A 19,917-nucleotide genomic window follows, 5' to 3' on the forward strand; every position below is an offset into this window, starting at 1 on the left:
ATCCACTTTGTCCAAAAGGGATCTATTCCATTCAATTGCAAATGATCTAGATAAGACAGAGAACTGCAGCACGGGGACATAGCCGAGTTGGTCAGGTTGAGTGGTGATGAGTTTGCTATTTGGATGAATAAAGAAAGTCAAAAGTGTGAAAGATAAAAAACAAAAGGAGGAAGTGTGAAAAGTGAATGGGCCAAATTGAGGTGCATATGAAGACGTATGCTTTCTTCCAATTCATTAAATCGGGCTAATATGAATCAGGTGAATTGAGTTCTGCTTTTGGAAACTGGGTTAAGAAGGGGTGCACCGTTCCTGGAGGTACTGCAATACCAGGTCAATGCGTGGAGTGGACAGAGCAAGCTCTTTTTCCATCTCCCTGTTCTAAAAATCCATTTAATATATGGTCCCCAGATAGGGGACGTATCAGATATTAAACTGATAAGAACAGATACTACACTTGATCTTAGCCAAAAGGCCGAGAAGCGATAACCAGAATTGGTTTGGGCCTCGAGTGGCACCCTGGCCTATGCCGGACACATCTTAGGGAGAGAGAGCGAGAGGGAGACAAACCCACGCCTACACAAGACATTTTGTCACCCAAGCCAACCCTTGAAAAGGCTGCTTTGCAGAGCAAAAACAAGAAGAATGGTGCGTTTTGCAGCCGCCGCCCACTGCAATTAATCTGAATAACTCCTCCTTTAGGGCGCAAGCAACTCCCCTCCCCCTTGCAGTCTTTCCAATTCACGATACAAAAAGACGGACAGGACAGGTTGCCTGACTTTCCGTCACTGCCACCCTTTGCCATCCTTACCCGTAGAAAGCCCTTTCATCATCCCCAAACCCTAATCTTTTCCCTTTCCTTCCCAGCCCCCAAACCCTGCCCTCTGTACCTTTCTCACCACCCGCTTCCCTTCTCCTGTCATCCCCCTACCACCCGGGAAAAAAAGAGATTGCCCCCTCCTTCCACTAGCCCACCCTCCCACCCAAAGAACAACTTCTTCTGCGCAGCTTGTTTTCTAGGCAGCAGCGCTATTGTGATGTCATCGGGGGGCATTGTGACAAGCCGCCAGTGTTCCGTCTCTTCATGTTGTGCACAGTTCAAACGGAAAATACATCAACAGGCAGACTACAGAAAAGCTTACTATCAAAGGTTAGAGGGGGGCTTTCTCAGAGGGCTTTTTACAGTTTTTCTATTCCCAATTAGCCGTTTAAGTGTACTTATTGAAAGTAGTAATTCTTTCATAGGCCGCCCTTTCTTAGTATTTGACGTTCCTTATATTGCGGTATGAGGCTTCGCAGTAGGTTGCAAACATTCATCACCCATGACTGTCCCCAATTGAGCTCAGAAGCTCAATGTCTATCATGACCTCTCTTTTAGAATGTCCAAGAGCAAGCAAACTATTCCTCCAGGAGAGGGCGCCAACAGACTACTAAAGAGATCATCATTACTCAAAGAAAACCCCAAAAACCAATGCATGATAGGAATAAACAGGTAACTTTCTTTGGAGTGGAAGCGGAGAGATCGCACCAGATGCCAATTCTAGATCTTATCACACCTGTGGTCACTGCAGCAGCAGGTGAATCCACTTTGTCCAAAAGGGATCTATTCCATTCAATTGCAAATGATCTAGATAAGACAGAGAACTGCAGCACGGGGACATAGCCGAGTTGGTCAGGTTGAGTGGTGATGAGTTTGCTATTTGGATGAATAAAGAAAGTCAAAAGTGTGAAAGATAAAAAACAAAAGGAGGAAGTGTGAAAAGTGAATGGGCCAAATTGAGGTGCATATGAAGATGTATGCTTTCTTCCAATTCATTAAATCGGGCTAATATGAATCAGGTGAATTGAGTTCTGCTTTTGGAAACTGGGTTAAGAAGGGGTGCACCGTTCCTGGAGGTACTGCAATACCAGGTCAATGCGTGGAGTGGACAGAGCAAGCTCTTTTTCCATCTCCCTGTTCTAAAAATCCATTTAATATATGGTCCCCAGATAGGGGACGTATCAGATATTAAACTGATAAGAACAGATACTACACTTGATCTTAGCCAAAAGGCCGAGAAGCGATAACCAGAATTGGTTTGGGCCTCGAGTGGCACCCTGGCCTATGCCGGACACATCTTAGGGAGAGAGAGCGAGAGGGAGACAAACCCACGCCTACACAAGACATTTTGTCACCCAAGCCAACCCTTGAAAAGGCTGCTTTGCAGAGCAAAAACAAGAAGAATGGTGCGTTTTGCAGCCGCCGCCCACTGCAATGAATCTGAATAACTCCTCCTTTAGGGCGCAAGCAACTCCCCTCCCCCTTGCAGTCTTTCCAATTCACGATACAAAAAGACGGACAGGACAGGTTGCCTGACTTTCCGTCACTGCCACCCTTTGCCATCCTTACCCGTAGAAAGCCCTTTCATCATCCCCAAACCCTAATCTTTTCCCTTTCCTTCCCAGCCCCCAAACCCTGCCCTCTGTACCTTTCTCACCACCCGCTTCCCTTCTCCTGTCATCCCCCTACCACCCGGGAAAAAAAGAGATTGCCCCCTCCTTCCACTAGCCCACCCTCCCACCCAAAGAACAACTTCTTCTGCGCAGCTTGTTTTCTAGGCAGCAGCGCTATTGTGATGTCATCGGGGGGCATTGTGACAAGCCGCCAGTGTTCCGTCTCTTCATGTTGTGCACAGTTCAAACGGAAAATACATCAACAGGCAGACTACAGAAAAGCTTACTATCAAAGGTTAGAGGGGGGCTTTCTCAGAGGGCTTTTTACAGTTTTTCTATTCCCAATTAGCCGTTTAAGTGTACTTATTGAAAGTAGTAATTCTTTCATAGGCCGCCCTTTCTTAGTATTTGACGTTCCTTATATTGCGGTATGAGGCTTCGCAGTAGGTTGCAAACATTCATCACCCATGACTGTCCCCAATTGAGCTCAGAAGCTCAATGTCTATCATGACCTCTCTTTTAGAATGTCCAAGAGCAAGCAAACTATTCCTCCAGGAGAGGGCGCCAACAGACTACTAAAGAGATCATCATTACTCAAAGAAAACCCCAAAAACCAATGCATGATAGGAATAAACAGGTAACTTTCTTTGGAGTGGAAGCGGAGAGATCGCACCAGATGCCAATTCTAGATCTTATCACACCTGTGGTCACTGCAGCAGCAGGTGAATCCACTTTGTCCAAAAGGGATCTATTCCATTCAATTGCAAATGATCTAGATAAGACAGAGAACTGCAGCACGGGGACATAGCCGAGTTGGTCAGGTTGAGTGGTGATGAGTTTGCTATTTGGATGAATAAAGAAAGTCAAAAGTGTGAAAGATAAAAAACAAAAGGAGGAAGTGTGAAAAGTGAATGGGCCAAATTGAGGTGCATATGAAGACGTATGCTTTCTTCCAATTCATTAAATCGGGCTAATATGAATCAGGTGAATTGAGTTCTGCTTTTGGAAACTGGGTTAAGAAGGGGTGCACCGTTCCTGGAGGTACTGCAATACCAGGTCAATGCGTGGAGTGGACAGAGCAAGCTCTTTTTCCATCTCCCTGTTCTAAAAATCCATTTAATATATGGTCCCCAGATAGGGGACGTATCAGATATTAAACTGATAAGAACAGATACTACACTTGATCTTAGCCAAAAGGCCGAGAAGCGATAACCAGAATTGGTTTGGGCCTCGAGTGGCACCCTGGCCTATGCCGGACACATCTTAGGGAGAGAGAGCGAGAGGGAGACAAACCCACGCCTACACAAGACATTTTGTCACCCAAGCCAACCCTTGAAAAGGCTGCTTTGCAGAGCAAAAACAAGAAGAATGGTGCGTTTTGCAGCCGCCGCCCACTGCAATGAATCTGAATAACTCCTCCTTTAGGGCGCAAGCAACTCCCCTCCCCCTTGCAGTCTTTCCAATTCACGATACAAAAAGACGGACAGGACAGGTTGCCTGACTTTCCGTCACTGCCACCCTTTGCCATCCTTACCCGTAGAAAGCCCTTTCATCATCCCCAAACCCTAATCTTTTCCCTTTCCTTCCCAGCCCCCAAACCCTGCCCTCTGTACCTTTCTCACCACCCGCTTCCCTTCTCCTGTCATCCCCCTACCACCCGGGAAAAAAAGAGATTGCCCCCTCCTTCCACTAGCCCACCCTCCCACCCAAAGAACAACTTCTTCTGCGCAGCTTGTTTTCTAGGCAGCAGCGCTATTGTGATGTCATCGGGGGGCATTGTGACAAGCCGCCAGTGTTCCGTCTCTTCATGTTGTGCACAGTTCAAACGGAAAATACATCAACAGGCAGACTACAGAAAAGCTTACTATCAAAGGTTAGAGGGGGGCTTTCTCAGAGGGCTTTTTACAGTTTTTCTATTCCCAATTAGCCGTTTAAGTGTACTTATTGAAAGTAGTAATTCTTTCATAGGCCGCCCTTTCTTAGTATTTGACGTTCCTTATATTGCGGTATGAGGCTTCGCAGTAGGTTGCAAACATTCATCACCCATGACTGTCCCCAATTGAGCTCAGAAGCTCAATGTCTATCATGACCTCTCTTTTAGAATGTCCAAGAGCAAGCAAACTATTCCTCCAGGAGAGGGCGCCAACAGACTACTAAAGAGATCATCATTACTCAAAGAAAACCCCAAAAACCAATGCATGATAGGAATAAACAGGTAACTTTCTTTGGAGTGGAAGCGGAGAGATCGCACCAGATGCCAATTCTAGATCTTATCACACCTGTGGTCACTGCAGCAGCAGGTGAATCCACTTTGTCCAAAAGGGATCTATTCCATTCAATTGCAAATGATCTAGATAAGACAGAGAACTGCAGCACGGGGACATAGCCGAGTTGGTCAGGTTGAGTGGTGATGAGTTTGCTATTTGGATGAATAAAGAAAGTCAAAAGTGTGAAAGATAAAAAACAAAAGGAGGAAGTGTGAAAAGTGAATGGGCCAAATTGAGGTGCATATGAAGACGTATGCTTTCTTCCAATTCATTAAATCGGGCTAATATGAATCAGGTGAATTGAGTTCTGCTTTTGGAAACTGGGTTAAGAAGGGGTGCACCGTTCCTGGAGGTACTGCAATACCAGGTCAATGCGTGGAGTGGACAGAGCAAGCTCTTTTTCCATCTCCCTGTTCTAAAAATCCATTTAATATATGGTCCCCAGATAGGGGACGTATCAGATATTAAACTGATAAGAACAGATACTACACTTGATCTTAGCCAAAAGGCCGAGAAGCGATAACCAGAATTGGTTTGGGCCTCGAGTGGCACCCTGGCCTATGCCGGACACATCTTAGGGAGAGAGAGCGAGAGGGAGACAAACCCACGCCTACACAAGACATTTTGTCACCCAAGCCAACCCTTGAAAAGGCTGCTTTGCAGAGCAAAAACAAGAAGAATGGTGCGTTTTGCAGCCGCCGCCCACTGCAATGAATCTGAATAACTCCTCCTTTAGGGCGCAAGCAACTCCCCTCCCCCTTGCAGTCTTTCCAATTCACGATACAAAAAGACGGACAGGACAGGTTGCCTGACTTTCCGTCACTGCCACCCTTTGCCATCCTTACCCGTAGAAAGCCCTTTCATCATCCCCAAACCCTAATCTTTTCCCTTTCCTTCCCAGCCCCCAAACCCTGCCCTCTGTACCTTTCTCACCACCCGCTTCCCTTCTCCTGTCATCCCCCTACCACCCGGGAAAAAAAGAGATTGCCCCCTCCTTCCACTAGCCCACCCTCCCACCCAAAGAACAACTTCTTCTGCGCAGCTTGTTTTCTAGGCAGCAGCGCTATTGTGATGTCATCGGGGGGCATTGTGACAAGCCGCCAGTGTTCCGTCTCTTCATGTTGTGCACAGTTCAAACGGAAAATACATCAACAGGCAGACTACAGAAAAGCTTACTATCAAAGGTTAGAGGGGGGCTTTCTCAGAGGGCTTTTTACAGTTTTTCTATTCCCAATTAGCCGTTTAAGTGTACTTATTGAAAGTAGTAATTCTTTCATAGGCCGCCCTTTCTTAGTATTTGACGTTCCTTATATTGCGGTATGAGGCTTCGCAGTAGGTTGCAAACATTCATCACCCATGACTGTCCCCAATTGAGCTCAGAAGCTCAATGTCTATCATGACCTCTCTTTTAGAATGTCCAAGAGCAAGCAAACTATTCCTCCAGGAGAGGGCGCCAACAGACTACTAAAGAGATCATCATTACTCAAAGAAAACCCCAAAAACCAATACATGATAGGAATAAACAGGTAACTTTCTTTGGAGTGGAAGCGGAGAGATCGCACCAGATGCCAATTCTAGATCTTATCACACCTGTGGTCACTGCAGCAGCAGGTGAATCCACTTTGTCCAAAAGGGATCTATTCCATTCAATTGCAAATGATCTAGATAAGACAGAGAACTGCAGCACGGGGACATAGCCGAGTTGGTCAGGTTGAGTGGTGATGAGTTTGCTATTTGGATGAATAAAGAAAGTCAAAAGTGTGAAAGATAAAAAACAAAAGGAGGAAGTGTGAAAAGTGAATGGGCCAAATTGAGGTGCATATGAAGACGTATGCTTTCTTCCAATTCATTAAATCGGGCTAATATGAATCAGGTGAATTGAGTTCTGCTTTTGGAAACTGGGTTAAGAAGGGGTGCACCGTTCCTGGAGGTACTGCAATACCAGGTCAATGCGTGGAGTGGACAGAGCAAGCTCTTTTTCCATCTCCCTGTTCTAAAAATCCATTTAATATATGGTCCCCAGATAGGGGACGTATCAGATATTAAACTGATAAGAACAGATTTTTGATTTAATGAAGCTTTCCAAAGCACCGCAAAAAATGCATGACCGAAGTCACACCAAAAACAGTGCAAAGGCTAGGATTCGTGTGGACCCCTCCGTGAGGAGAGGGTCCCCAAAAATCAACCCCGTCCCTCCGAGCCAGAAGGCCACAGCAAGGGTCAGGGATCTTCGGTGCTCCCCCAAGCCGAAGCCTGGTTGAGCCTTGTCGTTGCTCCCAGCGTCCACCCAGGCATCTTACCCAAGTGGAGTAGAGAGCTACTAGTTGTTGGTTTCGCAGCCGAAACTGCCCGGACCGTCAACCGGTGTTGGTTTCTCAGCCCAAGGCTAACCGGACCTCCAACCGGGTGTTGGTTTCTCAGCCGAAGCTGACCCGGACCTCCAACCGGGTGTTGGTTTCTCAGCCGAAGCTGACCCGGACCTCCAACCGGGTGTTGGTTTCTCAGCCGAAGCTGACCCGGACCTCCAACTGGGTGTTGGTTTCTCAGCCCAAAGCTGAACGGACCTCCGACCATGATTATAAAAATTTCCCTTCCTAGCCAGAAGGCCGGGATAGAGCAATATGCTCAGAAAGTATGAAAGGGCAAGGTACGGTGTGCTACAGAGCCCAAGGCTTGCCGGGGTCCAAAGCCAGCAAGCTCAGACTCACTCCAGGGTCGTCAATCCTGGGGCACATTGCACCATAGCCCCCACACTTACTCAGTCTAATAGCCTCGATCCTGGTAGGGCCATGGTTTCCTCTAGATGGATATACTATCCTCCCAAAGTACTAACAAGCGCAACCTTCCAGTGTGCATTGCATCATTGTACTAAGGTGGCCGGAGCCTTAAACCACCTTTTCGAACGATACTACACTTGATCTTAGCCAAAAGGCCGAGAAGCGATAACCAGAATTGGTTTGGGCCTCGAGTGGCACCCTGGCCTATGCCGGACACATCTTAGGGAGAGAGAGCGAGAGGGAGACAAACCCACGCCTACACAAGACATTTTGTCACCCAAGCCAACCCTTGAAAAGGCTGCTTTGCAGAGCAAAAACAAGAAGAATGGTGCGTTTTGCAGCCGCCGCCCACTGCAATGAATCTGAATAACTCCTCCTTTAGGGCGCAAGCAACTCCCCTCCCCCTTGCAGTCTTTCCAATTCACGATACAAAAAGACGGACAGGACAGGTTGCCTGACTTTCCGTCACTGCCACCCTTTGCCATCCTTACCCGTAGAAAGCCCTTTCATCATCCCCAAACCCTAATCTTTTCCCTTTCCTTCCCAGCCCCCAAACCCTGCCCTCTGTACCTTTCTCACCACCCGCTTCCCTTCTCCTGTCATCCCCCTACCACCCGGGAAAAAAAGAGATTGCCCCCTCCTTCCACTAGCCCACCCTCCCACCCAAAGAACAACTTCTTCTGCGCAGCTTGTTTTCTAGGCAGCAGCGCTATTGTGATGTCATCGGGGGGCATTGTGACAAGCCGCCAGTGTTCCGTCTCTTCATGTTGTGCACAGTTCAAACGGAAAATACATCAACAGGCAGACTACAGAAAAGCTTACTATCAAAGGTTAGAGGGGGGCTTTCTCAGAGGGCTTTTTACAGTTTTTCTATTCCCAATTAGCCGTTTAAGTGTACTTATTGAAAGTAGTAATTCTTTCATAGGCCGCCCTTTCTTAGTATTTGACGTTCCTTATATTGCGGTATGAGGCTTCGCAGTAGGTTGCAAACATTCATCACCCATGACTGTCCCCAATTGAGCTCAGAAGCTCAATGTCTATCATGACCTCTCTTTTAGAATGTCCAAGAGCAAGCAAACTATTCCTCCAGGAGAGGGCGCCAACAGACTACTAAAGAGATCATCATTACTCAAAGAAAACCCCAAAAACCAATGCATGATAGGAATAAACAGGTAACTTTCTTTGGAGTGGAAGCGGAGAGATCGCACCAGATGCCAATTCTAGATCTTATCACACCTGTGGTCACTGCAGCAGCAGGTGAATCCACTTTGTCCAAAAGGGATCTATTCCATTCAATTGCAAATGATCTAGATAAGACAGAGAACTGCAGCACGGGGACATAGCCGAGTTGGTCAGGTTGAGTGGTGATGAGTTTGCTATTTGGATGAATAAAGAAAGTCAAAAGTGTGAAAGATAAAAAACAAAAGGAGGAAGTGTGAAAAGTGAATGGGCCAAATTGAGGTGCATATGAAGACGTATGCTTTCTTCCAATTCATTAAATCGGGCTAATATGAATCAGGTGAATTGAGTTCTGCTTTTGGAAACTGGGTTAAGAAGGGGTGCACCGTTCCTGGAGGTACTGCAATACCAGGTCAATGCGTGGAGTGGACAGAGCAAGCTCTTTTTCCATCTCCCTGTTCTAAAAATCCATTTAATATATGGTCCCCAGATAGGGGACGTATCAGATATTAAACTGATAAGAACAGATACTACACTTGATCTTAGCCAAAAGGCCGAGAAGCGATAACCAGAATTGGTTTGGGCCTCGAGTGGCACCCTGGCCTATGCCGGACACATCTTAGGGAGAGAGAGCGAGAGGGAGACAAACCCACGCCTACACAAGACATTTTGTCACCCAAGCCAACCCTTGAAAAGGCTGCTTTGCAGAGCAAAAACAAGAAGAATGGTGCGTTTTGCAGCCGCCGCCCACTGCAATGAATCTGAATAACTCCTCCTTTAGGGCGCAAGCAACTCCCCTCCCCCTTGCAGTCTTTCCAATTCACGATACAAAAAGACGGACAGGACAGGTTGCCTGACTTTCCGTCACTGCCACCCTTTGCCATCCTTACCCGTAGAAAGCCCTTTCATCATCCCCAAACCCTAATCTTTTCCCTTTCCTTCCCAGCCCCCAAACCCTGCCCTCTGTACCTTTCTCACCACCCGCTTCCCTTCTCCTGTCATCCCCCTACCACCCGGGAAAAAAAGAGATTGCCCCCTCCTTCCACTAGCCCACCCTCCCACCCAAAGAACAACTTCTTCTGCGCAGCTTGTTTTCTAGGCAGCAGCGCTATTGTGATGTCATCGGGGGGCATTGTGACAAGCCGCCAGTGTTCCGTCTCTTCATGTTGTGCACAGTTCAAACGGAAAATACATCAACAGGCAGACTACAGAAAAGCTTACTATCAAAGGTTAGAGGGGGGCTTTCTCAGAGGGCTTTTTACAGTTTTTCTATTCCCAATTAGCCGTTTAAGTGTACTTATTGAAAGTAGTAATTCTTTCATAGGCCGCCCTTTCTTAGTATTTGACGTTCCTTATATTGCGGTATGAGGCTTCGCAGTAGGTTGCAAACATTCATCACCCATGACTGTCCCCAATTGAGCTCAGAAGCTCAATGTCTATCATGACCTCTCTTTTAGAATGTCCAAGAGCAAGCAAACTATTCCTCCAGGAGAGGGCGCCAACAGACTACTAAAGAGATCATCATTACTCAAAGAAAACCCCAAAAACCAATGCATGATAGGAATAAACAGGTAACTTTCTTTGGAGTGGAAGCGGAGAGATCGCACCAGATGCCAATTCTAGATCTTATCACACCTGTGGTCACTGCAGCAGCAGGTGAATCCACTTTGTCCAAAAGGGATCTATTCCATTCAATTGCAAATGATCTAGATAAGACAGAGAACTGCAGCACGGGGACATAGCCGAGTTGGTCAGGTTGAGTGGTGATGAGTTTGCTATTTGGATGAATAAAGAAAGTCAAAAGTGTGAAAGATAAAAAACAAAAGGAGGAAGTGTGAAAAGTGAATGGGCCAAATTGAGGTGCATATGAAGACGTATGCTTTCTTCCAATTCATTAAATCGGGCTAATATGAATCAGGTGAATTGAGTTCTGCTTTTGGAAACTGGGTTAAGAAGGGGTGCACCGTTCCTGGAGGTACTGCAATACCAGGTCAATGCGTGGAGTGGACAGAGCAAGCTCTTTTTCCATCTCCCTGTTCTAAAAATCCATTTAATATATGGTCCCCAGATAGGGGACGTATCAGATATTAAACTGATAAGAACAGATACTACACTTGATCTTAGCCAAAAGGCCGAGAAGCGATAACCAGAATTGGTTTGGGCCTCGAGTGGCACCCTGGCCTATGCCGGACACATCTTAGGGAGAGAGAGCGAGAGGGAGACAAACCCACGCCTACACAAGACATTTTGTCACCCAAGCCAACCCTTGAAAAGGCTGCTTTGCAGAGCAAAAACAAGAAGAATGGTGCGTTTTGCAGCCGCCGCCCACTGCAATGAATCTGAATAACTCCTCCTTTAGGGCGCAAGCAACTCCCCTCCCCCTTGCAGTCTTTCCAATTCACGATACAAAAAGACGGACAGGACAGGTTGCCTGACTTTCCGTCACTGCCACCCTTTGCCATCCTTACCCGTAGAAAGCCCTTTCATCATCCCCAAACCCTAATCTTTTCCCTTTCCTTCCCAGCCCCCAAACCCTGCCCTCTGTACCTTTCTCACCACCCGCTTCCCTTCTCCTGTCATCCCCCTACCACCCGGGAAAAAAAGAGATTGCCCCCTCCTTCCACTAGCCCACCCTCCCACCCAAAGAACAACTTCTTCTGCGCAGCTTGTTTTCTAGGCAGCAGCGCTATTGTGATGTCATCGGGGGGCATTGTGACAAGCCGCCAGTGTTCCGTCTCTTCATGTTGTGCACAGTTCAAACGGAAAATACATCAACAGGCAGACTACAGAAAAGCTTACTATCAAAGGTTAGAGGGGGGCTTTCTCAGAGGGCTTTTTACAGTTTTTCTATTCCCAATTAGCCGTTTAAGTGTACTTATTGAAAGTAGTAATTCTTTCATAGGCCGCCCTTTCTTAGTATTTGACGTTCCTTATATTGCGGTATGAGGCTTCGCAGTAGGTTGCAAACATTCATCACCCATGACTGTCCCCAATTGAGCTCAGAAGCTCAATGTCTATCATGACCTCTCTTTTAGAATGTCCAAGAGCAAGCAAACTATTCCTCCAGGAGAGGGCGCCAACAGACTACTAAAGAGATCATCATTACTCAAAGAAAACCCCAAAAACCAATGCATGATAGGAATAAACAGGTAACTTTCTTTGGAGTGGAAGCGGAGAGATCGCACCAGATGCCAATTCTAGATCTTATCACACCTGTGGTCACTGCAGCAGCAGGTGAATCCACTTTGTCCAAAAGGGATCTATTCCATTCAATTGCAAATGATCTAGATAAGACAGAGAACTGCAGCACGGGGACATAGCCGAGTTGGTCAGGTTGAGTGGTGATGAGTTTGCTATTTGGATGAATAAAGAAAGTCAAAAGTGTGAAAGATAAAAAACAAAAGGAGGAAGTGTGAAAAGTGAATGGGCCAAATTGAGGTGCATATGAAGACGTATGCTTTCTTCCAATTCATTAAATCGGGCTAATATGAATCAGGTGAATTGAGTTCTGCTTTTGGAAACTGGGTTAAGAAGGGGTGCACCGTTCCTGGAGGTACTGCAATACCAGGTCAATGCGTGGAGTGGACAGAGCAAGCTCTTTTTCCATCTCCCTGTTCTAAAAATCCATTTAATATATGGTCCCCAGATAGGGGACGTATCAGATATTAAACTGATAAGAACAGATACTACACTTGATCTTAGCCAAAAGGCCGAGAAGCGATAACCAGAATTGGTTTGGGCCTCGAGTGGCACCCTGGCCTATGCCGGACACATCTTAGGGAGAGAGAGCGAGAGGGAGACAAACCCACGCCTACACAAGACATTTTGTCACCCAAGCCAACCCTTGAAAAGGCTGCTTTGCAGAGCAAAAACAAGAAGAATGGTGCGTTTTGCAGCCGCCGCCCACTGCAATGAATCTGAATAACTCCTCCTTTAGGGCGCAAGCAACTCCCCTCCCCCTTGCAGTCTTTCCAATTCACGATACAAAAAGACGGACAGGACAGGTTGCCTGACTTTCCGTCACTGCCACCCTTTGCCATCCTTACCCGTAGAAAGCCCTTTCATCATCCCCAAACCCTAATCTTTTCCCTTTCCTTCCCAGCCCCCAAACCCTGCCCTCTGTACCTTTCTCACCACCCGCTTCCCTTCTCCTGTCATCCCCCTACCACCCGGGAAAAAAAGAGATTGCCCCCTCCTTCCACTAGCCCACCCTCCCACCCAAAGAACAACTTCTTCTGCGCAGCTTGTTTTCTAGGCAGCAGCGCTATTGTGATGTCATCGGGGGGCATTGTGACAAGCCGCCAGTGTTCCGTCTCTTCATGTTGTGCACAGTTCAAACGGAAAATACATCAACAGGCAGACTACAGAAAAGCTTACTATCAAAGGTTAGAGGGGGGCTTTCTCAGAGGGCTTTTTACAGTTTTTCTATTCCCAATTAGCCGTTTAAGTGTACTTATTGAAAGTAGTAATTCTTTCATAGGCCGCCCTTTCTTAGTATTTGACGTTCCTTATATTGCGGTATGAGGCTTCGCAGTAGGTTGCAAACATTCATCACCCATGACTGTCCCCAATTGAGCTCAGAAGCTCAATGTCTATCATGACCTCTCTTTTAGAATGTCCAAGAGCAAGCAAACTATTCCTCCAGGAGAGGGCGCCAACAGACTACTAAAGAGATCATCATTACTCAAAGAAAACCCCAAAAACCAATGCATGATAGGAATAAACAGGTAACTTTCTTTGGAGTGGAAGCGGAGAGATCGCACCAGATGCCAATTCTAGATCTTATCACACCTGTGGTCACTGCAGCAGCAGGTGAATCCACTTTGTCCAAAAGGGATCTATTCCATTCAATTGCAAATGATCTAGATAAGACAGAGAACTGCAGCACGGGGACATAGCCGAGTTGGTCAGGTTGAGTGGTGATGAGTTTGCTATTTGGATGAATAAAGAAAGTCAAAAGTGTGAAAGATAAAAAACAAAAGGAGGAAGTGTGAAAAGTGAATGGGCCAAATTGAGGTGCATATGAAGACGTATGCTTTCTTCCAATTCATTAAATCGGGCTAATATGAATCAGGTGAATTGAGTTCTGCTTTTGGAAACTGGGTTAAGAAGGGGTGCACCGTTCCTGGAGGTACTGCAATACCAGGTCAATGCGTGGAGTGGACAGAGCAAGCTCTTTTTCCATCTCCCTGTTCTAAAAATCCATTTAATATATGGTCCCCAGATAGGGGACGTATCAGATATTAAACTGATAAGAACAGATACTACACTTGATCTTAGCCAAAAGGCCGAGAAGCGATAACCAGAATTGGTTTGGGCCTCGAGTGGCACCCTGGCCTATGCCGGACACATCTTAGGGAGAGAGAGCGAGAGGGAGACAAACCCACGCCTACACAAGACATTTTGTCACCCAAGCCAACCCTTGAAAAGGCTGCTTTGCAGAGCAAAAACAAGAAGAATGGTGCGTTTTGCAGCCGCCGCCCACTGCAATGAATCTGAATAACTCCTCCTTTAGGGCGCAAGCAACTCCCCTCCCCCTTGCAGTCTTTCCAATTCACGATACAAAAAGACGGACAGGACAGGTTGCCTGACTTTCCGTCACTGCCACCCTTTGCCATCCTTACCCGTAGAAAGCCCTTTCATCATCCCCAAACCCTAATCTTTTCCCTTTCCTTCCCAGCCCCCAAACCCTGCCCTCTGTACCTTTCTCACCACCCGCTTCCCTTCTCCTGTCATCCCCCTACCACCCGGGAAAAAAAGAGATTGCCCCCTCCTTCCACTAGCCCACCCTCCCACCCAAAGAACAACTTCTTCTGCGCAGCTTGTTTTCTAGGCAGCAGCGCTATTGTGATGTCATCGGGGGGCATTGTGACAAGCCGCCAGTGTTCCGTCTCTTCATGTTGTGCACAGTTCAAACGGAAAATACATCAACAGGCAGACTACAGAAAAGCTTACTATCAAAGGTTAGAGGGGGGCTTTCTCAGAGGGCTTTTTACAGTTTTTCTATTCCCAATTAGCCGTTTAAGTGTACTTATTGAAAGTAGTAATTCTTTCATAGGCCGCCCTTTCTTAGTATTTGACGTTCCTTATATTGCGGTATGAGGCTTCGCAGTAGGTTGCAAACATTCATCACCCATGACTGTCCCCAATTGAGCTCAGAAGCTCAATGTCTATCATGACCTCTCTTTTAGAATGTCCAAGAGCAAGCAAACTATTCCTCCAGGAGAGGGCGCCAACAGACTACTAAAGAGATCATCATTACTCAAAGAAAACCCCAAAAACCAATGCATGATAGGAATAAACAGGTAACTTTCTTTGGAGTGGAAGCGGAGAGATCGCACCAGATGCCAATTCTAGATCTTATCACACCTGTGGTCACTGCAGCAGCAGGTGAATCCACTTTGTCCAAAAGGGATCTATTCCATTCAATTGCAAATGATCTAGATAAGACAGAGAACTGCAGCACGGGGACATAGCCGAGTTGGTCAGGTTGAGTGGTGATGAGTTTGCTATTTGGATGAATAAAGAAAGTCAAAAGTGTGAAAGATAAAAAACAAAAGGAGGAAGTGTGAAAAGTGAATGGGCCAAATTGAGGTGCATATGAAGACGTATGCTTTCTTCCAATTCATTAAATCGGGCTAATATGAATCAGGTGAATTGAGTTCTGCTTTTGGAAACTGGGTTAAGAAGGGGTGCACCGTTCCTGGAGGTACTGCAATACCAGGTCAATGCGTGGAGTGGACAGAGCAAGCTCTTTTTCCATCTCCCTGTTCTAAAAATCCATTTAATATATGGTCCCCAGATAGGGGACGTATCAGATATTAAACTGATAAGAACAGATACTACACTTGATCTTAGCCAAAAGGCCGAGAAGCGATAACCAGAATTGGTTTGGGCCTCAAGTGGCACCCTGGCCTATGCCGGACACATCTTAGGGAGAGAGAGCGAGAGGGAGACAAACCCACGCCTACACAAGACATTTTGTCACCCAAGCCAACCCTTGAAAAGGCTGCTTTGCAGAGCAAAAACAAGAAGAATGGTGCGTTTTGCAGCCGCCGCCCACTGCAATGAATCTGAATAACTCCTCCTTTAGGGCGCAAGCAACTCCCCTCCCCCTTGCAGTCTTTCCAATTCACGATACAAAAAGACGGACAGGACAGGTTGCCTGACTTTCCGTCACTGCCACCCTTTGCCATCCTTACCCGTAGAAAGCCCTTTCATCATCCCCAAACCCTAATCTTTTCCCTTTCCTTCCCAGCCCCCAAACCCTGCCCTCTGTACCTTTCTCACCACCCGCTTCCCTTCTCCTGTCATCCCCCTACCACCCGGGAAAAAAAGAGATTGCCCCCTCCTTCCACTAGCCCACCCTCCCACCCAAAGAACAACTTCTTCTGCGCAGCTTGTTTTCTAGGCAGCAGCGCTATTGTGATGTCATCGGGGGGCATTGTGACAAGCCGCCAGTGTTCCGTCTCTTCATGTTGTGCACAGTTCAAACGGAAAATACATCAACAGGCAGACTACAGAAAAGCTTACTATCAAAGGTTAGAGGGGGGCTTTCTCAGAGGGCTTTTTACAGTTTTTCTATTCCCAATTAGCCGTTTAAGTGTACTTATTGAAAGTAGTAATTCTTTCATAGGCCGCCCTTTCTTAGTATTTGACGTTCCTTATATTGCGGTATGAGGCTTCGCAGTAGGTTGCAAACATTCATCACCCATGACTGTCCCCAATTGAGCTCAGAAGCTCAATGTCTATCATGACCTCTCTTTTAGAATGTCCAAGAGCAAGCAAACTATTCCTCCAGGAGAGGGCGCCAACAGACTACTAAAGAGATCATCATTACTCAAAGAAAACCCCAAAAACCAATGCATGATAGGAATAAACAGGTAACTTTCTTTGGAGTGGAAGCGGAGAGATCGCACCAGATGCCAATTCTAGATCTTATCACACCTGTGGTCACTGCAGCAGCAGGTGAATCCACTTTGTCCAAAAGGGATCTATTCCATTCAATTGCAAATGATCTAGATAAGACAGAGAACTGCAGCACGGGGACATAGCCGAGTTGGTCAGGTTGAGTGGTGATGAGTTTGCTATTTGGATGAATAAAGAAAGTCAAAAGTGTGAAAGATAAAAAACAAAAGGAGGAAGTGTGAAAAGTGAATGGGCCAAATTGAGGTGCATATGAAGACGTATGCTTTCTTCCAATTCATTAAATCGGGCTAATATGAATCAGGTGAATTGAGTTCTGCTTTTGGAAACTGGGTTAAGAAGGGGTGCACCGTTCCTGGAGGTACTGCAATACCAGGTCAATGCGTGGAGTGGACAGAGCAAGCTCTTTTTCCATCTCCCTGTTCTAAAAATCCATTTAATATATGGTCCCCAGATAGGGGACGTATCAGATATTAAACTGATAAGAACAGATACTACACTTGATCTTAGCCAAAAGGCCGAGAAGCGATAACCAGAATTGGTTTGGGCCTCGAGTGGCACCCTGGCCTATGCCGGACACATCTTAGGGAGAGAGAGCGAGAGGGAGACAAACCCACGCCTACACAAGACATTTTGTCACCCAAGCCAACCCTTGAAAAGGCTGCTTTGCAGAGCAAAAACAAGAAGAATGGTGCGTTTTGCAGCCGCCGCCCACTGCAATGAATCTGAATAACTCCTCCTTTAGGGCGCAAGCAACTCCCCTCCCCCTTGCAGTCTTTCCAATTCACGATACAAAAAGACGGACAGGACAGGTTGCCTGACTTTCCGTCACTGCCACCCTTTGCCATCCTTACCCGTAGAAAGCCCTTTCATCATCCCCAAACCCTAATCTTTTCCCTTTCCTTCCCAGCCCCCAAACCCTGCCCTCTGTACCTTTCTCACCACCCGCTTCCCTTCTCCTGTCATCCCCCTACCACCCGGGAAAAAAAGAGATTGCCCCCTCCTTCCACTAGCCCACCCTCCCACCCAAAGAACAACTTCTTCTGCGCAGCTTGTTTTCTAGGCAGCAGCGCTATTGTGATGTCATCGGGGGGCATTGTGACAAGCCGCCAGTGTTCCGTCTCTTCATGTTGTGCACAGTTCAAACGGAAAATACATCAACAGGCAGACTACAGAAAAGCTTACTATCAAAGGTTAGAGGGGGGCTTTCTCAGAGGGCTTTTTACAGTTTTTCTATTCCCAATTAGCCGTTTAAGTGTACTTATTGAAAGTAGTAATTCTTTCATAGGCCGCCCTTTCTTAGTATTTGACGTTCCTTATATTGCGGTATGAGGCTTCGCAGTAGGTTGCAAACATTCATCACCCATGACTGTCCCCAATTGAGCTCAGAAGCTCAATGTCTATCATGACCTCTCTTTTAGAATGTCCAAGAGCAAGCAAACTATTCCTCCAGGAGAGGGCGCCAACAGACTACTAAAGAGATCATCATTACTCAAAGAAAACCCCAAAAACCAATGCATGATAGGAATAAACAGGTAACTTTCTTTGGAGTGGAAGCGGAGAGATCGCACCAGATGCCAATTCTAGATCTTATCACACCTGTGGTCACTGCAGCAGCAGGTGAATCCACTTTGTCCAAAAGGGATCTATTCCATTCAATTGCAAATGATCTAGATAAGACAGAGAACTGCAGCACGGGGACATAGCCGAGTTGGTCAGGTTGAGTGGTGATGAGTTTGCTATTTGGATGAATAAAGAAAGTCAAAAGTGTGAAAGATAAAAAACAAAAGGAGGAAGTGTGAAAAGTGAATGGGCCAAATTGAGGTGCATATGAAGACGTATGCTTTCTTCCAATTCATTAAATCGGGCTAATATGAATCAGGTGAATTGAGTTCTGCTTTTGGAAACTGGGTTAAGAAGGGGTGCACCGTTCCTGGAGGTACTGCAATACCAGGTCAATGCGTGGAGTGGACAGAGCAAGCTCTTTTTCCATCTCCCTGTTCTAAAAATCCATTTAATATATGGTCCCCAGATAGGGGACGTATCAGATATTAAACTGATAAGAACAGATTTTTTGATTTAACAGCATCTTTATTATCATGCACTACTCACAAAAAGGTAACAAACCGTGTACAGTGCCGCAGCCCCGTACACACAGAACTATACAATCCTTCTTACATAGCCATAGAGTACGACGCACTAAACTATACATCACACTCCTATGCTTATCCATAACACTCAAGCTGAAAGAAAAAGTTAGACAATAAATAACGACGAACCGGCGATTGGGGGATGGGGGTAGGGGAAAAGGGGGATAGGGTGGGGAAATCACAGGCCCGAAGCTTTATTGAAAGACGCACATAACGGGAAAAGGAGGGAGGGGGCATGGAAGAGGTCTAAACCTCCTCCTCGGCGCTGTCGTCCGGACTGTCCATGATGGAATAGTCTCTGAGCAGGCTGTGGATCAGCCTGCGGCAATCCTGGATAGACATCCTCTCCCTCTTCAAGATGAGCCGGTTCCTGGCGACCCAAATAGCGTCCTTAAAGCAGTTCATAAGGCGCCAAGCCTCCTGGATGGCTCCAACGGTGTGAGTCCCAGGGAAGAGTCCATAAAGTACGGAATGGTACGATAGGCTCTCTCTGGGGACGGAGTTCCTCAGGTCATCCTCCAGGGCAACCAACAGGCGCTGTGCGAAACGGCAGTCCCAAAAGGCGTGCAGCGATGTTTCCTCCACGAAGGGGCACCTTGGGCAGTACCGGGTTTTGCACAGGTTCCGGGCGTGCATGAATGACCGGACGGGCAGTCCGCCCTGTATCGCCATCCATGACAAGTCCTTGTGCCCGTTGGTCAATCCAGCCGATGACACGTTTGTCCAAACAGTCTCCAGTGTGTCGTGATGAAGTCCTGGAATGTTCTCCATTTCGTCCTTGGCTCTGATGAGTTTGTGGATAGTCTTTGGCTTCCACAAATCAGGCTTGAGTCCCTCCAGTTGGTGTTCCCTCACAAACCGAACCACGTCTCCGTAGAACCATGGCGCCGTCCAGTTGTAGGGGAAGGAGCTGTCCCACTTGTCCCAGCCTAACCGTCTCCAAAGGGGGAGCAGGAAGAAGCGAGACATGGACCCACCCGCGGAACCTCTCTTGACTCGCAGAGTTCGGCGAACGCAGTCACATACGAAGGAGGATCGCAGGAGGGTGGGGATATCGGGTACGCCCTTCCCACCCTTGCGAGGATCCTTGTACATGATGCTCCGCTTTACTCTGTCCATCTTGGATCCCCAGACAAAACGAAACACCGTCCTGGTAATGGCCCTGCACACGGTGGCAAGGGGGGGCCA

General features: G+C 46.9%; 11 non-coding genes and 2 pseudogenes across 11 annotated transcripts; all 13 read right to left on the reverse strand.

Moving 5' to 3' along the window:
* Nucleotides 1–293: 293 nt before the first annotated feature.
* On the reverse strand, nt 294–484 carry LOC142269690 (U2 spliceosomal RNA). The gene has a single exon (XR_012735116.1). It is a non-coding gene; the product is annotated as a U2 spliceosomal RNA (small nuclear RNA).
* A 1,387-nt stretch (nt 485–1,871) lies between these two features.
* LOC142269691 (U2 spliceosomal RNA) lies at nt 1,872–2,062 on the reverse strand. Its single transcript, XR_012735117.1, has one exon. It is a non-coding gene; the product is annotated as a U2 spliceosomal RNA (small nuclear RNA).
* A 1,387-nt stretch (nt 2,063–3,449) lies between these two features.
* LOC142269692 (U2 spliceosomal RNA) lies at nt 3,450–3,640 on the reverse strand. Its single transcript, XR_012735118.1, has one exon. It is a non-coding gene; the product is annotated as a U2 spliceosomal RNA (small nuclear RNA).
* Nucleotides 3,641–5,027: 1,387 nt separating this feature from the next.
* Nucleotides 5,028–5,218, reverse strand: LOC142269693 (U2 spliceosomal RNA). Its single transcript, XR_012735119.1, has one exon. It is a non-coding gene; the product is annotated as a U2 spliceosomal RNA (small nuclear RNA).
* A 1,387-nt stretch (nt 5,219–6,605) lies between these two features.
* On the reverse strand, nt 6,606–6,798 carry LOC142269759 (U2 spliceosomal RNA). Its single transcript, XR_012735178.1, has one exon. It is a non-coding gene; the product is annotated as a U2 spliceosomal RNA (small nuclear RNA).
* Nucleotides 6,799–7,499: 701 nt separating this feature from the next.
* LOC142269780 (U2 spliceosomal RNA) lies at nt 7,500–7,641 on the reverse strand (annotated as a pseudogene).
* Nucleotides 7,642–9,028: 1,387 nt separating this feature from the next.
* LOC142269695 (U2 spliceosomal RNA) lies at nt 9,029–9,219 on the reverse strand. Its single transcript, XR_012735120.1, has one exon. It is a non-coding gene; the product is annotated as a U2 spliceosomal RNA (small nuclear RNA).
* A 1,387-nt stretch (nt 9,220–10,606) lies between these two features.
* On the reverse strand, nt 10,607–10,797 carry LOC142269696 (U2 spliceosomal RNA). Its single transcript, XR_012735121.1, has one exon. It is a non-coding gene; the product is annotated as a U2 spliceosomal RNA (small nuclear RNA).
* A 1,387-nt stretch (nt 10,798–12,184) lies between these two features.
* LOC142269697 (U2 spliceosomal RNA) lies at nt 12,185–12,375 on the reverse strand. The gene has a single exon (XR_012735122.1). It is a non-coding gene; the product is annotated as a U2 spliceosomal RNA (small nuclear RNA).
* Nucleotides 12,376–13,762: 1,387 nt separating this feature from the next.
* Nucleotides 13,763–13,953, reverse strand: LOC142269698 (U2 spliceosomal RNA). Its single transcript, XR_012735123.1, has one exon. It is a non-coding gene; the product is annotated as a U2 spliceosomal RNA (small nuclear RNA).
* Nucleotides 13,954–15,340: 1,387 nt separating this feature from the next.
* On the reverse strand, nt 15,341–15,531 carry LOC142269699 (U2 spliceosomal RNA). The gene has a single exon (XR_012735124.1). It is a non-coding gene; the product is annotated as a U2 spliceosomal RNA (small nuclear RNA).
* Nucleotides 15,532–16,918: 1,387 nt separating this feature from the next.
* Nucleotides 16,919–17,109, reverse strand: LOC142269700 (U2 spliceosomal RNA). The gene has a single exon (XR_012735125.1). It is a non-coding gene; the product is annotated as a U2 spliceosomal RNA (small nuclear RNA).
* A 1,387-nt stretch (nt 17,110–18,496) lies between these two features.
* LOC142269755 (U2 spliceosomal RNA) lies at nt 18,497–18,701 on the reverse strand (annotated as a pseudogene).
* Between the last annotated feature and the right edge of the window lie 1,216 nt (nt 18,702–19,917).

Source organism: Anomaloglossus baeobatrachus, unplaced genomic scaffold (assembly GCF_048569485.1).
Source record: "Anomaloglossus baeobatrachus isolate aAnoBae1 unplaced genomic scaffold, aAnoBae1.hap1 Scaffold_322, whole genome shotgun sequence".
Lineage (NCBI taxonomy): Eukaryota > Metazoa > Chordata > Amphibia > Anura > Aromobatidae > Anomaloglossus > Anomaloglossus baeobatrachus.